This window comes from Amborella trichopoda, chromosome 4 (assembly GCF_054954075.1).
Source record: "Amborella trichopoda isolate Santa Cruz 75 chromosome 4, AtrichopodaSantaCruz75HAP2 v2.0, whole genome shotgun sequence".
NCBI classification, from domain to species: Eukaryota; Viridiplantae; Streptophyta; class Magnoliopsida; order Amborellales; family Amborellaceae; genus Amborella; species Amborella trichopoda.
Genome location: NC_142339.1, coordinates 28,047,857 through 28,070,515, shown reverse-complemented (window position 1 = coordinate 28,070,515; position 22,659 = coordinate 28,047,857). Strand labels below are relative to the sequence as shown.

The 22,659-nt window shown below is 40.4% G+C and overlaps 1 long non-coding RNA gene across 1 annotated transcript; it reads left to right on the top strand.

Moving 5' to 3' along the window:
- Positions 1 to 1,912: 1,912 nt before the first annotated feature.
- On the top strand, positions 1,913 to 3,623 carry LOC148782389 (uncharacterized). The gene is made up of 3 exons (XR_016053167.1): positions 1,913 to 2,467; positions 2,611 to 3,163; positions 3,252 to 3,623. It is a non-coding gene; the product is annotated as an uncharacterized LOC148782389 (long non-coding RNA).
- The last annotated feature ends 19,036 nt before the right edge of the window (positions 3,624 to 22,659 follow it).

Here is a 22,659-nt window from a genome sequence, read left to right as displayed (position 1 = left end):
GTTTTATTGTTTTTCATGACTTGACAACGTATTCTCCACATAGATCTACTCGTGTTTCTCGCCCTCCTTCCCATTTGAAATATTTTTTCACTTATCATGCTACCACTCACCTTATTCAAGAACAAATAAATTATGACCATGTTCGGCAAATTAAGCTGCTTTTCTAAGTGATATTTCTAAAAGTCCTGAACCAAGTTCTTTTTTGGAGGCCCAATCCCAGCCTTCGTGGAGGAAGGCCGTGGAAGAGGAGCTTAGAGCTCTTGACAAAAATCACACTTGGAAAATTGTTAAGTTACTTGTAGGAAAATGACCTGTTGGTTGTATCTGGGTATTCAAAACCAAATTTAAAAGTGATGGGTCAGTTGAACGATATAAAGCCAGACTTATGGCCAAAGGTTTGACCCAAACTTGTGGCATAGACTACAAAGAGACATTTGCATCAGTTGCAAAAATGAATACCGTTCGTACCGTATTATCTGTGGCCATTAACCTTGGGTAGGGGTTATCTCAAATGGATGTTAAGAACACATTTATTCATGGAGACCTCGAGGAAGAAGTCTATATGAATTTTCTTCCTGGTCACCCCAGGGAACATGAAAAAGGAATTGCCTGCAAACCAAAAAAAGCATTGTATTAGTTGAAGCAGCCACCTCGGGCTTGGTATGCTAAATTAAGCCTGGCTCTGGTTCATGTAGGCTTTAAAAAAAATAATGCTGATTCATCTATGTTAGTGAGAAAAACGAATACAAGAACCATTATTGTTCTTATCTATGTTGATGACATAGTCATCACAGGAAATGATCAAGAAGGGAAAAAAACTCAAGGTTTATCTCCATAATAAATTTGATATTAAGGACCTTGGTAAATTGAAATATTTCCTCGACATAGAAGTTGCTTACTCAAATAAGGGACTTTTTATTTCACAAAGGAAATATGCGCTTGACTTGCTCAAGGCAACAGGAAAATTGGGGGTTAACCAATTGACTCTCCTATTGATACCAGTAAGAAACTAGGCCCTTCTAATGGAAAACCTTTGAAAAATATTGGACAGTATCAGAGACTTGTTGGGAAGCTCATATATCTAACGATAACAAGACCTGATATCATGTTTGCAGTTGTTCTTGTCAGTCAGTATATGCAGAACCCGTAAACATGTCACATGGAAGTACTTGACAGGATTTTAAGGTATCTTAAGTCCGCACCAGGTAGATGAATATGAATGAAATCAAATGAGCATGTTGATATCGAGGGATATTCGAATGCTGATTGGGCTGGAAGTCCCAGCTGCAGGAGGTCCACTATGGGATATTGTACTAGTGTTGATGGAAATCTTGTCACATGCAAAAGCAAAAAACAAAGTGTTTGTTTTCCGATTAAGTGTTGAAGCATAGTATAGGGCAATGGCATCAACAACAAGTGAGCTGATTTGGCTCAAATACCTTCTACAAGATATGGGGCTTGAAACTCGGCATCCAATGAAAATGTACTGTGATAATCAAGCCGCTATTCACATTGCATCAAATCCAGTCTTCTATGAGCGAACGAAACACATTGAGGTTGATTGTCACTTTGTCCAGGAAATGGTTCAAGCAAACCTTATTAGCACTCCATTCATCAGAAGTCAGAATCAACTTGCAGACACTTTTACTAAAGCTCTAGCAAAGAATCAATTTCATCAGATCCTATGCAAGTTGGGCTCAATAGATATTTTCGCTCCAACTTGAGGGGGAGTGTTGGAAGGTTGACACTGTCTTCCTATTATTCAGGAGGGAGTTTTCTATTTTGTTGAGATTACACCTCCGTGCCAGATTATGTGGGATTACTTCTTATCTTTTTACTAAAATTGGTTGTATCCTTTTTGTTATATATGGGTGTTACCTGTGTAATCAAAATAAAAAAAAAAAAAGTTCTCTCACCCTTCGTTGATGTAGGCATACGTCGAATCACGTACATATTGTACCATGGTCTCGGTGTGCCTTTGATCTCTCTTATTTTTCCACACTAGTAATATATATGATAGATAGAATTTTTTTTTTTTTTATCTCACTTAATTCTATATTTTTCATATGTAAAATTTTATGTTTATTTTATCTCACATAGTTTTATATTCTTGGATTATATCAAATTAAGAATTCCATCGTATCGGATTTTGGTTTAATCGTGCTTTACTCGTCTTCATTACCACTATTTTTCAATTGATGTTAGCTACAAGATAGATGACGTTCTCTCTTTGCTTTTCTGATTAATGGAATAGATATGTATATTTCAATAAATTTACTAGTGACCTACTATCATTATTTGTGGAATGATGTTTTTGTTATATCTTGATATTGTACCTGAACTTTTCATGATTCTAGTTTGATATTATCTCTTGCCATCTTTATAAATCTCAAATATAGCAATGCAAGGCTTAGACCGTGCCGAAGGACCAGAGGGCCAATCTTGCTCGTCTGAGGATCAAGGAGAGGTAGGACATATTCTTATTATCATCTAATTAATTTAGTTGTTGTTTTGTAATTCATATTTTTATCATACTATTAAATTTTTATTTTTGAATGTTCTTACATTGTCTGCAATAAGTACTTATTATACTAGTCAATTTCATTTCAGAAGAAAAAGATAATTCATATTGATGAATGTACTCAAGCCTTATCAAATGGAAGCTTGATCGGCGACAGGTAGAGGTGATAAAAAAGACTCGCTTGGGCTCATTGATGGATATTGGGGTCTTCAAAGTCGATTGCAAGTTGTTGATGGACTTCACAAAGAGATGGTGTACATAGACAAATACCGCCCGCCTGAATGTTGGGGAGATGGGTCAACTTTATATGATGTATGTCGGATATTGCAATACTTACGATAGGTGAGCCCATGACTGGTATCAAGCCTGAAAATTATAGGGATTTGATTAAGGGGACCTAGGTGATTGCCCCACAAAGGAAAAATTGATGCGGATTAACCATACTTGGTTGAAGAGGTTAAGGCAATTACCTAAAAGGTTTGGGGCAATACTCACATGCCTATCTCCTTTACTTGATTGGCACAAGCATATTTGTTGACTCGTCTAAAGGAACAACTCTTACAATTTACCTCCAGTTGTTTGATGACTTCGATGAAGTAGGGAAGTACGCATGGGGTGTTTGAATACCTCACACTTTCACTGGTTAGTGGTATCATTTTATTTTTGTAGTTTTCATCGGAATCATGTATTTATATAAGTTCTTACTGTGGATTTTTTGCTTTTTTTTGAGGTGACTTGGGAACCATATGAGGAGCCTCGAGGGAGGACTATAGAAAATTAGACCAAATCAACAAGGAAGCCACACTATGCTTGTCATTCCTAATAAGTCTTAATATAGAGAGTATTACATGTATGATTGCATGCTTCGACAATTTGGGAAGGCCCAAGGGATTTCTGCTGAGCCTTTGAAGTGGGATAGAAGGGAGAAGGTTGGCGTCCCACAAATTGGAAGGATGCATTGACTATGGAGATTAGGGAACGACAACGCAATGTTATTGAAGTTGTCAATAACCCCACCTGCTCCTGGTCATTGATAAATGATTTAGTTGTGTATTTCATTGCATGTTTAAGTTTTGTTATATATTCAATCAATTTTTTCCAATCTCGTTTATCTTGTTATTATATAAACTAGTGGTATGCATGTACGTTACACATGATCTGATTTAGTTATAATTGAATAAATTTTTATTTTGAAATAACATTTTCAAAAAGGCATTATTCGAAAAATAAAAATTGATTTCTTTGTCAATTATTAGCCACATTTACCCAATTATTCATGCCATCCAAAAAAAAGAAAAAAAATAGTGCGCACCTTTATCCAATAAAAGGTTAATGTCACAAATTATTCAAGCCCAACCATATAATACATCAAAGTAAACTCCTAGATCAAATGTTCAAAATCCCTATTAAAATAATGTATAAAATAATTAAAATTCATATAAAACAATCAAAGGCGACTGCAAAACTCTAATTTATTAAGCATTAACAAAAATCATACCTCGTATGACAACACATGACATTATGAATATTCTTCTTCCCCTTAAGTACTTGCATGCTTTCTATTTTTCTGTGCTAAAGAGAAAGGTAGCAAGCTAGCTTTCTCGCCATGGCCTCTTACTCTCCAAAAACTCCTAATGACAGTAGATCACTTTTCAAATTTCATAATGTATACATACATGTGATCTAAAATTAAGAAAAAGGAAGAAAAGCCTTCGTCTATGATCAAAACCTTAACTTGTACATCAATGGATAAGAAATATCATGTTTCTAACCTGCAAAAATATTCGCACAGAAGAAAGAAAGCATGCAAGTACTTACTTGTTCCTCTTAAAGACTTTTGAAGTTGCAAATGAAACATAAATGCACAACTAACAAAACCAATTCAAAACAAAAAGAATAAGAAACATGAGAACCAAATAAAAGACATAAAATAGAAACAAAGAGAACCAATCAATTCTTGAACACTTTACCTCGTTTATGCACAAGATGTCTGATATATCAAGCAAAAACTTCTTCAATCCTAGAAAAAAAAGGTAGACACATGCACAAAAGGAAAAAAAGGACACCAGATCACTACCAAGCTAAATGTTAGAGTTAAGACAACTATAACATAGTGAGAGAGAGTTAAAAAGAAAATAAACGTCATATACCTCTAGATTGAGAAACTATATCCATTAAGAGCTCAAAGAAGAGGCCAAAAAGTCCAAGAGCTTCATGCCTAGATGAGATTGTTATAAGTTGTTCTCTAATTTTCTAACTTTCTATCTCTCTCTTCTCTCTGTCTCCTTAAACCACACACCTCTCTCTAAATTTTTTGTTCCCTAATTTCTAACTTTCTCTCTCTCTCTCTCTGTTTCTTCCCTTAAACCAAGCACCTCTCTTTCTAAATTTCAAACTTCTACATATCATCTCTCTCAATAATTTTTAACCAAAAAGGAAACTTTCTATCTTTCTCTAACATACTACTCCTCTCTCTCTAACTTTCTAACTTCGTACATATCATCACTTTTTAGAAATATGTATATTAAGTAGAGATAGAGACACGTGAGAGAGATGTTTAGTGAGATAGAGAGATGTGAGAGAGAGAGATTTGTTTTTTAGGAAAGAGAGAAAGAGAGAGAGTAGGAGAGAGTTAAATATAGGGGGAGAGATTTAAAGAAAGAGGTAGAATTGACTTTGGGGAAGAGATTTGAGGAAAGAGGTAGAGAGAGAGAGAGAGAATGGGAGAGAATAAACATGTGGGGAGAGATTTAAGAAAAGAGAGAGATTTGATTATGGGGAGAGATTAAGGAAAGAAGAGAGGGAGAGCGAAATATGACGTTGGAGAGAGAGAGAGAGAGAGAGAGAGAGAGAGAGAGAGAGAAATTATAGAAAACAAAAAGACACGTGGCGTAAGAATAGTGGGGGTATTGCCCTCACTTAATAGATAATAGATATTGTTGTAATTGCAGCAACACACTTGTATAGAAGCTGCACTTGAAAACGAAAGAGATTTCAAACGTTATGTAGTCGCAGTCCGTGAATTGTTCTTAAAGAACACAGTAAACGCATGAGAGGAGAGTGAAAGCAAAGAGGATTGTGAGGAGCGAAATGGAGGAAAGGAGAGTGAAGCCGAAGGAGGACAATGAGATGAGAGGAAAGATAAGAGAAGACCGGTATCTGGTACACGGTCCTACTATGCCCAAGGAACTGAGATGAAATCTTCGACCAACGGTGAAAGGGAAGCGTGTACTTAGTTATGGGCCTCTTACAGATTTGTAATTTGAAGTCTTTGTAGTTGGATATGCACTTTGTAGCAATTCCACGATGTAAGATTTTTCGAATGAAAAAGGATCTGTATTTAGATTTATTTTATGAAGTTTGATAAAAAAAAAAGGCGTTTCTTGCTCAAATAGCATAAATGGTATGAAACTAAGGGACTTGACCATGTGTTGCATTTACAAAAATGTGAAACGGAAATGATCAATGCATAACCAACTATTTATAGTCTTTTGATGAAAGGATTATTTCAAAGTGATTCAATGGACCAGTTGGCATATGTGTTACTAAACCATCACTTGCCTCTTTCCTTTGGATGTTGGCATATGTTAGAGATGCTTTCCTCATATTGTAATATAATGGTTGTAGAGAAAATGCAATTAAGAAAGAAAAACTTATCTGATGAGAGAGCTTTCAGTCTCTCACTTGCATACTTTAAGCAATTGAGTTCATTAGTTATGGATTGTTAAAAATGACAATGAATGAAAATTTGGACTCAACTTTTGGTAAATGAGATAAGGAAACAATAATGTAAAAGCCTCATTTGTTGAGGAAGCAGAAGAGAATTTAGTAATCAAGGAGGGAGAAGAGATGATGTAGTGCTCGGGGATGAGCATAACATTATTATAATAGAAAACCTTTAAGACACGTGCACAAAGAATACCATCATGTTCATACACATGTACAAGTTGTCGTGATTTCTCATTGAATACCACTCTATATTGTGGTCGATTGACATCATATTTATACACTCTATATGTGGTTATTGGTTCTTCAACTATTATAAACTCTACAACCATGAGAGGTATCTTTTGAATTTCCTCAATAAACTTCTTAAATACACAATGGATGTACAACTTAGCAGGTTGTTTTTCATAGGGAAATGTCTTTCTCATCATTGGAATACCTTCAGTTCTCTTGAAGTCCATCATATTTTCTTTCTCATATAGATGATAAATTGCTTTCTGCCATTGCTGCGTAAATCTCGAAATATGTGAATTTACATATTGTTTAATAAAACTATTCATAGATTCGCTCCGTTGACTAGACCATGCATCAGCAAGAAATGTATCATTTACATACACATCAACCCACTGAGAACAACAACGACATCCATATATTGTGTCCAACCATTCATTTCCCCCAAGTTCATATTTTTTAAGCATTCTAAACCAATGATCATCAAAATAATTAATTGTCTCATTATAATCAGTAGTAATTTTATGCAACTCATGTAAGAACCCGGGGTGCTTTCTCTTAACATTACCCAATTTTTCTTGAAACTTTCGTGAAATATGTTATCTGCATAATTGATGCCATACATTTGAAAGAACTTATTTAATTGCAGCAGCCATGGATGCGTCTTGATCAGTAATGATGCAACCCAGTTCTCGACCTTGCATAGCTTCTAGCTAATGGCCAAATAGCCAACTAAATGACTATGTTGTTTCATGCCTAATTAGTGCACAAACAAAGATTATATTGTTTCTATGGTGGTTTGCTCCAATAATAAGGGAAAAAGACATGTGGCATGCATTTGTCTTATATGTTGTCACAAAAATAACTACATCACCAAAGTGCTCATATGATATCCTTGAACACGAGTCAATTCATAGCACATTACAAACTTGGCCTACTTCATCAAGCAGTATTTTATAAAGAAAACCATAGGTTTGCCTCAACACGCTCACAAAAGTAGGCCAAAAGAGCCTCCCCATTTCTCCCTCTAACACTCGCCTTCCTACGAGTGCGATGGATACGGTTTTCGACATCGACATGAGTGAAAGCTAGAGCATTTACCTCATTTACATGTTCGGTTAAAATTTGCATAATTGTATGCACACCAAACCTTACTGAAGACATCGCTTTAATCAAGTTCATGGTAGCTGTTGGGATGCGTTGATGTCATCTCAAATGATGTACCTTTTATGGTGATGTAAACTTGTGAGATTGCTCCTCAACAAATTTTGTTACAATCCACTTTCCCCCTTTCATCCTACGTACCCTTAATATTGCTTTGCTTCCTTCCCTTGTTATTGGTCGATGATGAATTTTTCCTTCATACTTTGGATCATATTTGCTTCCTTTTGAGCAAACATAATCTCGCATCCTCAAATTATTGTCTTTGTCCTTCTTTTGCCTCTCAAGATGAATGCAAAAGCTTTTTCACTGGGCATATGCATTGTAAACACAACATCCTTAAATTTAAAGTTCATTCTTACAAATAGGTCCTTTTGATGCCCACTATTGTCTTGTTGATCACAAAACAATGGATCAGCAACAAGTGCAGCATGTGACGCTGTTTGGATCAGAAGAATTTTATCAGACTTGCAGCAAAAGCAGATACCCCTACAACTATTTTCTGCGACAACATGTCAGCCATTGCAATGACAAGAAATTGACTCAAGGATATTTCACTATTTCATTGATACAATGGAAATGATTTTGATAGCAAACAAATATAATGGTCTGTAGGGACCATAACCTTCTTTTTAACTTTCTTTTACATATATCTCTAGAGACCCCTTTTTGGATGCATTTTCAGATTTTTAAAATATGTCAAATATCACCCCTTTTTATAGGGTTTTGTACTGCCATACTACTTAGTTTTTGATGGTCTTCCACCGTCCATTTTTCTTCACCACAAAGTAACCAACACACGGTAATATTTGTGTGTGCCTTCCTATTATTGATGGAATGATGTGGAATAGTTATGGAGAGAGAGAATAGAGACGGTGAAGGTGATGAGTTGGAGAAGGAGAGAGAGAGGCGGTGATTAGAGAGAGACATAGACAAATTATTATTTTTTTAACATCCCTCTTTAATTTGTCACTCGCATTAAATCTCTGAACTGGAAGAACTTCTTAGTTGAAATTGTCTTCATGAAGATGTCTGCAAGCTGGTCATTTGTGTTGATGAATTTTGGTTCGATTTCTCCTTTTTCAGTTAGCTCCCTGACGAAATGATGTCATATTTCTATATGCTTCAATCGGTTGTGAAATACTGGATTTCTTGTCATTGCAATGGCTGACATGTTGTCGCAAAAAATAGTTGTAAGGGTATTCTACTTTTGCTACAAGTCTGATAAAATTCTTCTGAGCCAAACAGCCTTACATGCTGCACTTGTTGCTGAGATTGACGGCTTTTGCTGACGATAGAGCCACAATATTTTGCTTTCTTGATGACCATGATATCACTTTTATACCTAAGTAGAATATATAGCCGGAAGTACTTTTTTTATCATAAATAGAACTTTCCCAATCACTATCAGAAAATCCAATAAGATTAATATTATTTTCATGAATATATTTGATACCGTGTTTCTTTATTCCCTGGATATATCTTAAAATCCTTTTTGCTGCTACAAAATGTAGTTTACTTGGTTCATTCATGAACCTAGAACAAATACTAACTGCATGCATAATATCTGGCCTTGTATCAGTCAAATAAATAAAGATCCAACCAAACTTCGATAAATCGATTCATCAACTTTTATTACATCATCATATTTTGACAATTTTTTATTCACTGCCATTTGAGTACTCACTGGCTTGCAATTTAACATTCTGAATCTTTTCAAGAGATCTTCAACATATTTTTTTTTAGAGATAAATATTTATCTATCTGACTGTTTTACTTGTATTCCAAGAAAATATTTCATAATTCTCAAATCAGTCATTTCATATTCTTTCATCATGGCTTTCTTAAACTCTTCCATCTTTTTTTTGTCTGGTATTCAATTAGGAAGGAATTTCCACTTTCCTTTTCACATAAAGTGAAGGATCACTTGGGTTCCTTTCAAATCTATTTTTTCGCAAATATTTATCAATATTACTATTCTTGACTCTTGGAGCTTGTTTTAATCCATATAATGCCTTTTTCAATTTATAAACTTTTTCTTCATTTCCTTTTTCAATAAAGCCCAGTGCTTGTTTAACATAAACTTCTTCTTCAAGTTCCCCATTAAAAAAAGTAAATTTTATATCCAACTAAAAAACTAGAATTTTTAATTGGACAGCTATGGCCAAAATAGTTCGAATAGTTTCCATTATGGAAACAATGGCTAAAGTTTCATTAAAATCTATTCTAGATTGGTTTGAAAGCCTTTTGCCACCAATCGAGCTTTATGCTTTTGAATGGACCCATCTTCATTATATTTGGTTTTGTAAATCCATTTCAAACTAATTATTTCTTTCCCTTTTTGTGATCTACTAATTCCCATGTATTATTTTTCTTTATAGCAGAAATTTCTTCATTCATGACATTTAACCAATTTTTTTCTTTAATTACTTCTTCAAAATTTTGTGGTTCACTAGAAAAGAAAGCAACATCACATGATTCATAAATATCTAAAAGAGACCTTACTTTTCTGGGAGGCTTCTTTGAATCTGAAGAACTTAAACTTGGACTTCCTTGTCGTGTACTTTCTTGACTTGGACTTGAAGGGCTTGGATCTGGACTATTATTTGAATCATCATTTTCTAAAATTTTTGTTTCTTGGCCAAAGTTTTCATTCCAGTCCCATGCACTTTTCTCATCAAAGATAGCAGCTTTGGAAATTACCAATTTATTTGTTTTTGGATGGTAAAGGTGATACGCTTTTGAAACTTCACTGTATCCAACAAAGATATATTTTTCACCTTTTTCATCAAAATTTTCTTCTTCTTGAGAGTTACTTTTCCCATAAGCAATAAATCCAAAAACTTTGAAATAATTTACTTTTGGTTTTCTCTTATACCATGCCTCAAAAGGTGTTTTATTTTGGAGAGATTTTGTAGGAGACCTGTCCAAAATATAAACAGCATTAGCCCAAAATTCATTAGGAAGATTTTTACCTTTCAACATACTCCGAGCCATTTCGACCATTGTTCTGTTTCTTCTCTCTGCTACTCCATTTTGTTGTGGAGTATAGACTGTTGTCAACTCTCTTATGATTCCAATCTTTTTAAAAAAAATCCAAAATTCTTTTGATGTAAATTCTCCTCCTCGATCTGGTCTCAAGGCTTTTAATGGAAAACCACTTTTCTTTTCTACATCAACTTTAAACTGTATAAAAATTGAAAGTGCTTTTGATTTTTTAGCTAAGAAATATGCTCACATCATTCTATTGTAATTATCAACAATTAAAATAAAATATCTTCTTTAATTAAAAGTTTTTGTTTGAGTCGGTCTGCATATGTTTGCATGGACCAGTTCCAATGGGGCTCTTGCTTTCCAAGATGACTCTGAAAATGGCAATCTATGTAGTTTTCCATATATACGCCCTTCACATATTTATATTTCTTCATTTATTGATGGTAGTCCAATTACCATACCTTTCTAATTCATCAATTTCAAATTTTGAAAAATTAAATACCCAAATATTAAATGCTATGAGTAATATTTATCAATATTTTCATAACTTAATGCATAATTTTCACATGGCGGCATCACCATAGGAAAAACCTTATTTGGGGTCTTTTTCACCTTGGCTATAGTCTGCTTATTTTTCTTATCAAAATCACACATTCATCTTTATTGAAATTGACTGAATATCCTTTTTTCATCAATTGACCAACACTTAAAAAGATTTTGAGTCAAGTCAAGAATATAAAGAGCATCAGAAATTAATTTAGGATTACCTCCTTTTGGTTTTACTGCAATTACTCCCTTTCCTTCAATAATTTGGAGCTTCCCATCACCGAGCTTGACTTGAGAAGTGACATTTTAATCTATCTCAATAGAATTGCTTCGATTTTCTGTCATATGATTGCTACAACCACTATCTAGATACCAAATATCATGTGAATTCTGTTGAACATTCACGTATGAATAAAACATATGGCTGTATTATTATTTTTCTCAAAAAAATGTCCTTCATTTTTATGTTGAAACCAACAATCTCTTTGAGAATGATTTGGGTTTTTACATTTTTGACATTTATATCGGCAATCCTTGAACTAATTTTTTGCAAATAATACAGTAAGATTCAGAATTACCTTTTTCATCTGGATTTCTGTAGTTGTTGGAATTATTTCTTCCTCTTCCTTGGCCTCTGGAAAAAATTTATCTTCCACGACCTCTTTGATAATTTTCAAATGTCCCTAGTTAGGTGCCTCGATCTTGCCTCCTCGGATCTAGGTGATCGGGTGACATGTGTCTCGGGTTTGGAAGACCTGGGACGTGAGACCACTCTTTCGGGAAACTTGTTCACAGAACAAGGGCAGGTGCCCAACTGGTGAGAGAAGAATTTTGAACTTGAGGTGGGGACCAACCTCACCTGGGTCCGTGACTTACTCCGGCTAACTCACGCGCGCGCCCTCTTAGATCACTACGGAAAGCCTCCCAACTGCTTCAGCTGGTTCGGAATCGCCTCCCTTGACTTGCAATCTCCTTTTTTTCTGCACAACACTATCATGGTTAACTTGCAAGACAAGTGGGTCAAAGGACCCGCCCTTGTCTTAGGGCAATGCACATTCATGAGAAGTTAGGGTGATAAAGAAGAGAGTTTGAATAAAGAGAGAAAATAGAAGAGGGTTTGGCAATAGGTCGAGACTAGCGTGATAGCTGGACCAGTAAATGACCGACTTAGAGTGGTAGCAAGACGGGCACGGTAACTCAAACTGAAATGACGGCAATACTACTCGAAACCAAGGCCAACATGACTATCCTAATCTGGTGTGGCAGCAAGACGGGCATGGTACTCAGGACCAGCATGACAACAATACTGTTTGACAACCAGACCGCTATGACAGTGTTAGACTGAGTGTACCCTTCAGTCAAGCGAGAATGATGAGAAAAGAGAAGAAGAGAAGGGGCGAGAACACGACAAGGATGGGTTTCGACGGTGTTAAGCATCGCCACCCACAGCCTTGGAGTAACAGTGTCGCGACCCGTGGAAGACGCTAAACACTGCTGGTGATGGCGAAATGGGTAGGTAGTGAACTTTAGATGGTGTTAGGTATCGCCGTTGGCAATATGAGAAGGTAGCATATCACTTTGCAGGTGGCGATAGGCATCGCCGTTGGCAACATGAGAAGGTAGCACATCCCTTGTGAGCGGCGATAGCTGCTGATGAGGCACACGATGATAACTTCCGGTGAAGAGTGCGACGCTAGGCATGGGACGCAAGAGAAGCCTGCAGACGACGATAGGTATCACTATTGACAACATGAGAAGGCAGCACATCCCTTGTGGGCGGCGATAGCTTCTGGTGACGCACACGGTGATAGCTTTTTGTGAATCTCACGGCGATAGGTGTGGTACGCAAGAGAAGCTTGCGGATGGTGATAGGCACCTAGCACACGAAAGAAGCCTGCAGATGGAGATAGGCATTGTCGCGACCCCTTGCCGGCGGTGATAGGCATCACCGTCTGCGATATGCGCGCAACAGGGTGAGACCTCTGCAGGTGGCAATAGGCATCGCTGTCTGCGCTTACACGGGACGCCAAGGATACGCCTACGAATGACGATAAGCAACGCCGTCTGCAAACCTCACTAAGAGAGAGACGAATGACGATAGGGAGAAAGAAGCTTGTGCATGGCGCTGTCATCGCCATGCATGACCTGTGAAACCACATGAGGGGGAAAGAAAGGAAGAGGCATGCACAACACTGCCACTGCCGTGCATAGCCTCTGAGAAAAGCCCAGACAAATAAGAAGAAAGAGAATAGGAGAGAGAAGGAGAGAGAGAAGAAGAGAAAAGAGAGAAAAATATTTACCTTAAGCCTTGGGGTACCGATTCAAAAGTTTCTCTTTCCTTCTTCTCTCTCTTAAGACATGACCCAACAATGAGAAAAGATGGAAAATTTGTTAAGCAAAGTTTGGTCCATGTACAATGATAGTACGTGATATATATAGAGTTTTGCCCAAATATGGGTGGATTGATCAAAATTAAACCTAATTGCTAAAAAATTAAGATTTAATTGAATTAAATAAAATAAAAAATAGAGTGTAAAATGACAGATTTACCCCTTCCTAACAACTGGGAAAATTACAAAACAGTCCCTACTGCTGCCTTAGAACGTGTGTGATCTTTCATGGATGATCTGAGGTTCTTCTGGTGCCTGTTTGTCTGAAAGATGATTGTTTTCTTGTAGGGCTCGGCATGGCAATCGATCTGATACCAACTTTGAGCCATGGATCGTGTTTTTAAGCCACGATAATGTGACTTGAAATTTAGATGAATCTTACAAACTTTGGATCAATAGTGTGCTCTTTTCTTGATGTTTTTTCATGATTTCTTTGCTGGATCACACTGAGCATGCTGTCACGGTCACGTGATAACAAACACAGCTCGATTTCGTGTTTGGACAAAAATTTCACAACTTTTGAATTTTGGCCCAAATTTGGAATTCTGGCATCGAAATTTATAGCCACTTCATCTACTTCGTGTGGGAAATGTGACCGTTTTTCATACACGGGGTTCAGACCAGTGATAGCCATGGACCTTACTCATGTGATGCAACTGGTTTCATGTCGGTCAGGTTCATGAGCGCCGTGATTTGGCCGCTCGAGCGAGGCGTGTCGCTATTGATTTTTTTGTAACTTTCTTCACGGATCAATAACTTCTCTCTACCTTTTCTCCGCGTTCGGGTATCATGATGGGGTGTGCCACATATTTAAACACTCATCTTGATGAGATGAACACGCTCACAAAATTTGAGCATACTGTCATGGTCGTGTGGCAACAAACGCAACTCGATTTTGTGATCGGACGAAGATTTGGCAATTTTTGGGTTTTGGCTGAAATCTAGAATTTTGGCACTAGAATTTTCAGCCACTTCATCAGCTTCATGTGCAAAATCTGTTTGTTTATCATGCGCGTGGTTCTGACTAGTGATAGCCATGGACCTTGCTCATGTGATGTAATTGGTTTCACATCAATCGGGTTCATGAATGTCGTGATTTGGCTACCCGAGCGAGGCGTGTCGCTACTAATTTTCCTGCAACTTTCTTCATGGATCAGCAATTTCTCTCTAGTTTTTCTCCACGCTCAGGCGTCATCACGTGGCGTGCCATAGATCGAAATGCTCGTGTTGACGAGACGAACATGCTCACAAAATTTGAGCACTATCCGACTTGGGACGAATTAGATATGGATCTCAAAAGTCACTGTTCGTGACTGTCCCTTTAATGGAGATTACTTGGAGGGTGGCGGCACGAGAATAGTGTGCGACCTCTCCTGTTTCGATCTTCTGCTCATAACTTCTTCCTAGAGTGGCTGTATAAGCTAAAATTTGACCCTTGAAGGTTTTCAACTATGCTGGATCCAATGCTAGTGATCCCACGGCGGTTTGATACAATGAAAGTAGGGTTCCAGTTGGTTCCACGGTAGTTTGATACCATGAAAGTAGGGTTTCAGTTATAGGGATTTGTTTCAGGGTGCTAGAGGTTGATTCTGTCAGAACTGTTTTTCAGTCTGCACTGCCTTAAAGATGTTGGGATGTGACAAAACTTGGCAGGAGACATTTTGGAGTCCTTATGAAGATCATGACCTGTTCTACGGTCATTCTGAGACCGTCAAAATTTCTATTGTCTATCAGGCCTTATTGACCGGCTTCTCTTTTTATTCCACATCGGGGATCCATGAGGCTGAAAAATGTCGTCAAACAACATGCCCCGCTGAATGTTGTGCTTCAAGCAAAGCGAGAAGGACAACATTTGGAAAATTTGCTCTGGCTTTATTTCGTTTTTCTTCCAAGCCACAGAACCACGTGAACGCCAACGCCAAGGAGATCCACGCAATGTTTTCACTAGGATGCTCAGACGTTTGGATGCAATGTAGAGGTCCAACCATGGAAACTTTAGGGGAACAAGAGACTTTGAGGGAACTTGTAGAAGCCCTCACCCTCAAGGGACTATTTGTAATTCTGGCAGCTAAGGATTTTGGGCGGACCTCGTTGGTAAGAATCAGGCCTATCTGGTGGCCAGGTGCTATAAGCCTTTGGTCGGCGTTGTTTGCTACTACACTAGGTTTGCATTTGACAATCAAGGTACCTCTGTGGGCCCTCATCCTGTCGAGTCCAGTCGGGGGCTTTTTGTTGGCCTGTCTCGAAAGTCTGAGCCTGTCGGTTAGGGATGAGTTTTGGCGAGGCAGCCTCATGGAGAGGCATTACCCTGAAGTCTTTGGTAGGTTCCTCCTTCGCTTTACCAGTTTCTTGCCTTTGTGAGGACTTTAGCATTTTGGAGGGATCTTTCAGTCATCGTCCTCACCCTCAAGGACTCTTTTTTATTTTGAGGGCTCTATTGTTCATCTCCCCTACCCTCAGGGATACTTTTTTTTTATTTTGGAAGGATCTTTCGGTCAACGTCCTCACCCTCAAGGACTCCTTTTTATTTTGAGGGATCTATTTTTCATCGGCCCTACCCTCAGGGACTCTTTTTTTTTACTTTGGAGGGATCTTTCGGTCAACGTCCTCACCCTCAAAGACTCTTTTTTATTTTGAGGGATCTATTGTTCATCGCCCCTAACCTCAGGGACTCTTTTTTTATTTTGGTGTTTGGGAGATCTTGTGAGGCTCTCACTCTTGGGTGAGCCATCTTGTTTTTCGATTAGATCCTGATAGTTAAGGATTTTGTGTAAACCTCATTAGCCAGAATTGTGCATGTTTAGCAATTGGGTGCCGGCTGCGGCTGTGATGCTGTGTCAACCTGCTTTATTGATCCAAGTGACCTTTGTGAGTTTTCACCTGGACTGGGAAGTGGCACCGTAAATACGGTTTTCACCAACCTCCTTTATTTTTAGGCTCTTTTATCCATGACCTTGCAGCCATGTCCATCCTTTTCATCCTTTTTTGCTAATGGTGCCCTTTTGAGGTTTTCACCGTGCCCGGGTTTTTGTTTTCACTGAACTCTTTTACTCATGGTTTTGTGACCATGCCCATCAGTCATTTTTACTCATGGCATTCCCTTGTCTAGGTATACACCATGCCCGTTATTTTACCTATTTTTTTGTGAAGACATGTTTAAGGTCATGCCTTTCGGAACCTATGCAAAGCCTTTTAGAGTCATGCGGCTAGGACATGCACTATAGTTTAGGGTCATACAGCTGGACCATGGTGGGGATGGAAGGCAGTCTATAGAGGCCATGGAGTGAGTGTGGTGGTGGTTTTGACTAACTTTGGGGAGATGGCATGAAGCTACTATGAAAAGTGGATGATGTATGAATGGAAGATGAAAAGTGGTGACCCACTAGCTTACAATGAGTATGGATGGTGGGATGGTTTGCCAATTTGTGAGCATGGGTAAGACTCACTTGAAAATGATGAATAATAGTAATAATGAAGTGAATGGATTCACTGGGGATCTTTTCCCCATGGTGCGCGCACATGAATGGGTCAGTTAGGGAAGGTGTGTGTGAAAATGCACATAAAGTGCATGTGCACATGTGTGGGGACATCTTTAAGGTCATGCCTCTAGCACCTGGGCAAAGCAGTTTAACAACATGCGGCCAGGATGTGCACTACGGTTTAAGGTCATATAGCTTGGATCATGGTTATGAGGTTTAAAGTCATGTAGCTAGGACCATGTAGTTTAAGATCATGCCACTAGACCTTCGCTACAGTTTAAGGTCATATAGTTTGAACCATGGTATGAAGCCTTTTAATGTCATGCGGCCAGGACGTGCACTAGAGTTTAAGGTCATATAGTTTGGACTGTGGCTATACAGTTTAAAGTCATGCAGCTTGGACCCTGCAGTTTAAGGTCGTGCAACTAGACCTCCGCTACAGTTTAAGGTCATATAGTTTGGACCATAGAGTTTAGGGTCGTGCATCTAGAACATGACTTTGCAGTTTAAGGTCATGCAGCACGGACCATAGTGGGGGTTGCCATGTAAGTAAAACTCCGTAGGGGGATAGAGACAGTGGTTTGCTGAGAAGCTGACCCACTGGGGATTAATGGGGTAAATGTGACTCCACGAGGATAATGAGTAATGGTACGCATGTAACTCTGCTGAGAATGACAGACTGGAGCACAAATGTAACTCTATTAGGGATTGAAGAGAAAAGAATGACTCTTAACTCCATTGGCGATAATGGGCTGCAATACAGATGTGACTCTTACTGGGGATGAGGGACAGTGGTCAGCATGTAGCTCCATTGGGAATGACAGTCCGGAGCATAGGTGTAACCCTACTCAGGATAGTGGTAGAATACACCCGGTGGAGAGGTGCGTCCATTTCACAATTTAAAGTCATGCGTATAGACTATTTGTCACTCCGTTTAACGTCTTGCTACAGGGATGTACATTACAATTTTAAGGTCTTGTAGCTCGGACTATAGCTATGCAGTTTAAAATCATGCGGCTATGACCACACAATTTAAGGTCATGCAACTAGACCTCCGTTATAGTTTAAGGTCATATAGTTTGGACCATGGTGCTAAGCCTTTTAATGTCATGCAGCTAGGACGTGCACTATAGTTTAAGGTCACACGGCTTGACCATGGTTATATAGTTTAGAGTCATGCAATGAGGACTGTACAATTTTAGGTCATGCAACTAGACCTCCGCTACAGTTTAGGGCCATATAGTTTGGACCATGCAGTTTAGGGTCGTGCACTTAGACCATTTAGATGGCGATAGAATGTGACTCCATTGGGAATAAAGCCATAATTGGAGACTCGACTCCATGAGGATTGAAGATTGTGGTGCAGGGAATGAACTCCCTAGGGATGTAGAGCAATGGTCCAGGTGGGAGTGACATAGCATGCGCATGATGCTAAGTTTTTGATGATGCACGCGACGTTAGGCTTGGATGACGCGCTCATGACATTAGGCTTGTGGATAATGCACACTGCATTAGCCTCTTGTGAAGCGCACGCGGCGTTAGGTCTTCGTGAAGTGTACCACGTTAGCTTCTAGGCGAAGCTTGCTACGACAACTTCTGATGAAGCACACGATGCTAGCTCCTTGGTGAAGCACATGGTGCTAAGTTTTGGATGACGCACGCGACGTTAGGCCTGAATGATGCAGGCATGGCGTTAGCTCCTCGGTGAAGCGCATGGTGATAACTTCTTAATGAAGCACGTGGTGAATAAGGTATAGTGACAACAATAGATGGCTGCAGGTTCATGAGGCACAGGCAGCAGTGATTCGTATTCAGGCCTCAGGCTTTGACCCGCCCCAGCCTGGACCTTTCACTGTCTGAAGACAAGGACCGGAGCATCTTTTCAAACTTGTGAGGGACACTTTGTGGCACTTCAGACTATAAAATGGGGTAAAACCCCATTTTACTGTTTTATCGAAAGGTAAAACAGTGAAGAGAGTTCTTAGAGAGAGCTGGAGCTTCCGTCAAGAGACTTTCGACAAGAGTTTCCAGGCCAAAACGCACAGTGTACAGGCATTCAAGAGTTCTCCAGCAAACTTCAGCGAGTCGTGATCCTTCGCAGAGCACTTGCGAACTTCTTCAGGGAGTGCTGAGACCTTCTGAGCAGGGAACATGGACCTTCACAGGGCTTCACCGAGACTCTGGCGAAACTGCAAGGGTCGCAGTGGTACTTTGCCGGAGTTCCAGTGATCTTCCGATCGTTTTGTGGTTGCCGAAAGGTTGCAGAGAGGCTAGAGGATGCTGACGGTCTTCTAGTTATCGAAAGAGAAGGAGGAGGAGGAGCAGCAGTGAGCTTATCAGAAACACAGTGAAATTCTGGCGAGTTGAGGCATGAAAAGAACGGAGAAGGGAAACCTGCAAGGTCACAGGGGAGCTTCTACAAGAATTTCGGTGGTTTTTCGTTAGCTTCGGTCACCGGCGAAAGAGAGGGAATAGACGAGGAAGGGTTTCCTAGAAACACCGGCAGGGAAAAGAATAGGGTCAGACGGGGGATCCTGACGGATGTAGGAGAATTTTCGACGAAACCCGAATGGTTGCGAGGGAAGTGAAAGGCCATGAAAAGGTTGACCATCATCGAGGGGTGATTGTTGGGGAAACCGAAGAGGTGCGAGGACTAATGCCCACTGAGAATTAGGGACAGTGGGAACCAGAGAATGACAAGGGCATGCGCGACATTAAGTCACATGCAGTGCTGCCTTTGCATGGCGTTAAGCTTCACGCAGCGATAGCCATGTCTCGATAGCATGCCACTCACGGCAATGGTCGTGCATGGTGTTTGCTTGCCCACTGTGATAGTAGAACGTGGCTTTGAGCTGCTCGTGGCAGTGGTCACTTGCGGCGCTAAGTCATGCACGGCGATGATCACACACTGTATTGAGTTTCCCGCATGCGCCATGCACCTGCACCCCACAACTCTAGCTCGAGCACACGAGGGTCGACCGCTCTATCCTCCCTCTCGGCACACACAGCTTCACCCTGTGAGAGATAGGCTCCTGCCTAGTCCCTCAAAAACACAAGCTCGTGGGTCTCAAGCTCTTAAGGTCGAACCAGCTGACCGAGCCCGAGCTGACCCCCAAGTCACCCAGACGGCTAACCCTAAAGGTGCACATGCACCAGCTTTGCAGGTTCCTCCGCCACCCCAACTCAGTCCGAGTCATGAACCATCTCCTTCTTTTATCACTCTTCCTTCACCAGGCAAGCACCTCGGGACTTGTTACTCAAAGGTTGTCCTTAAGAGTACCATCTTGATTCAGTTGCCTCAGGTTAGGCATGCACCCGAGCCTCATAAGGGAATTAGGGGCAACGACATGATGTCTGACAGAAGCCTACGGCCTCCAAGATAGCAACCCAGATTACCCTCTGTTCTTGGACCCCACTCTCTGCTCCAGTTGATGGACATGGCCCTCGCATGCTCAAGAAAAGAGGTGCAGTCCAAATCTCAGGCTCGGTTCTGGAGTAAAGTCCACAGCAGCCTCAAGATTAAGCAAGAGAGAGGCATGCAGATCCTAACCAAAGAAGCCTCTAAGGCAGTTGAGGTTACACCTCTGACCTCATAATCCCTTCGAACTCCAGAACCTGTGCAAGTCCATGAATATTGCTCAAAGATTACTGCCAAGAAGCGACAGTCCCAGGATCGTCAAGAACTGGACAAGGTGTACCCCTTCAAGAAGGAGTGGGTTCCTGCACTGCTTCGGTTACTACTAGAGCAGAACATGATCCAGCTGCCAGAGGTCAAAACCCCACAGCTAATTGTATAGGAGACACATGAGAGGTACTGTGCCTATCACCGAGTAAGCCACCCCACTCAAGACTGCTATACGCTCAAAGACATTATCGAAGCCCTCATTAACAAGGGTTAGATAAAGCTCAAAGAGTTAAAGAAAGCATTTAGGGCAACTGAGGCTGCCCACATAGTGACAATCCAAGAGGATAATGAAGCATCTGCTATCTTTTATGCACTATTCTCCATAATGCTCAAAGGACTCATCACGCTAGAGCCAACAAGGCAGCCCAAGTTCCTGCCCCCAGGAGCTGAGAACCTCTGGTGCTCTTATCACCTGATGCAAGGTCACAACCTGAGAGAATGCACTGGCTTCCATGAGCTCTTCGCAAAGAAGATGCAGCAGGGCCAAGAAGTTCATGGTAACCCAGAAGGACACCCCCAAGTCCCTCTTTCACCAGGGCAAGAAGAACTCCTGGCACAAGCCCAGGGAAGCGCTAAGCTAGATCCTCTACAAGCCCTCTTTGAGGTAATGCTCCAATAGGGTCTCGTCACTCCCAATCCCGCCAGGCAGCCTAAGCATCTTGCCCAGGGTACGGAAAACCTCTGGTGCTCATACCAAGTATGAGGCCACAAGATGAAAGAATGCTCTTGGTTCGAAGCTATAGTCACAGAGAAGGTCCAGAAAGGCCACATTATTTGTGTCGTTCTCCCAAAACACTTCCAAGCCATCACTCCCGTTCAAGAGGAAGCCCCACTACAGGCCCCCTATGAGCATACACTGGACCCTTCAGAGCCCTCAACTTCTCTGCCTTAGGAAGTCTACCATGGGTGAAGCAAGCTCAAGTTCTTGAAGCGTGAGGCAGTCCACCAAGCTAAGACTACTCACCAGCCCGATAGGGTAGACCGAACACCTCCTCAGAGATCCAGAAGGAGACGAGCACCCAGGTCTGCTTGTCGAAGGAACCACATACCTCAACCACCAGTCGAGGAGGAATTTCTCAGGCCTCTTCCCCCACTGCCAACCTTGTGGGACTTCATCCCAGGTGCAGCTTGCCTTATCCCATCGTCCAAGAACGTGGACATCCTTGAGTCATAAACTGCTCGGGACTCGTCCAATACAGATGACGACACTAAAAGCACCCCCCAACGGTCAAAGCTGGTGCAAGACCTAAACAGAGAGCTAACTCTTCTTCTCCTCCCTCCTCTTCTATTTCTTCCACAGGTGCAGCTCGACAGTGCTCAGACTTCGATGCTCTAAATAGAGAGCTCGGAGACGCCAACCTCAACAGATCACAGCGGAAGCGTCTAAGAAAGATGCTAGCCCAGGCAGTTGGATTCTTGATAGTCGCCGATTTCCTGGCCGCCCAAACCAAAACTGAGCCATCTTCGAGCTCCTATTTCCATGAGGCCTGTCACATGATTCAAGTTCATGAAGCATCACTTAGCTCAAGGCTAGTACCAAGTGACCCCAAATCATGAGAACCATGGATTATGAACCCCTGTCAAATTACACACTAAGGGGTGATGAAGCAATTTCTCCCCCATTCGAGGTCATTGGAGCCACGACAAGGTGTCAGAAGATGAAGCAAGGAGTGGGCTATCCTTTTTTGTCTCACATGGCAAAAGGGCAAAAAACAACAAAGAAGAGGGAAAAATAAGAGACATGCATCACATAGGAAGAGAAAAGAATTGTTTCATTCATAAATCAAGAGGGAATTATAAGCTTCTTTTCTTTACAATAAGAAGAAATGAAAAGAAAAAGAGAATAAGGCATCGTCAAAATCGATCAATTGCTTCATTGATCTTTCCCCTGTATGTTGCGGCTGATACCTTCGCCCGCTCGATTTC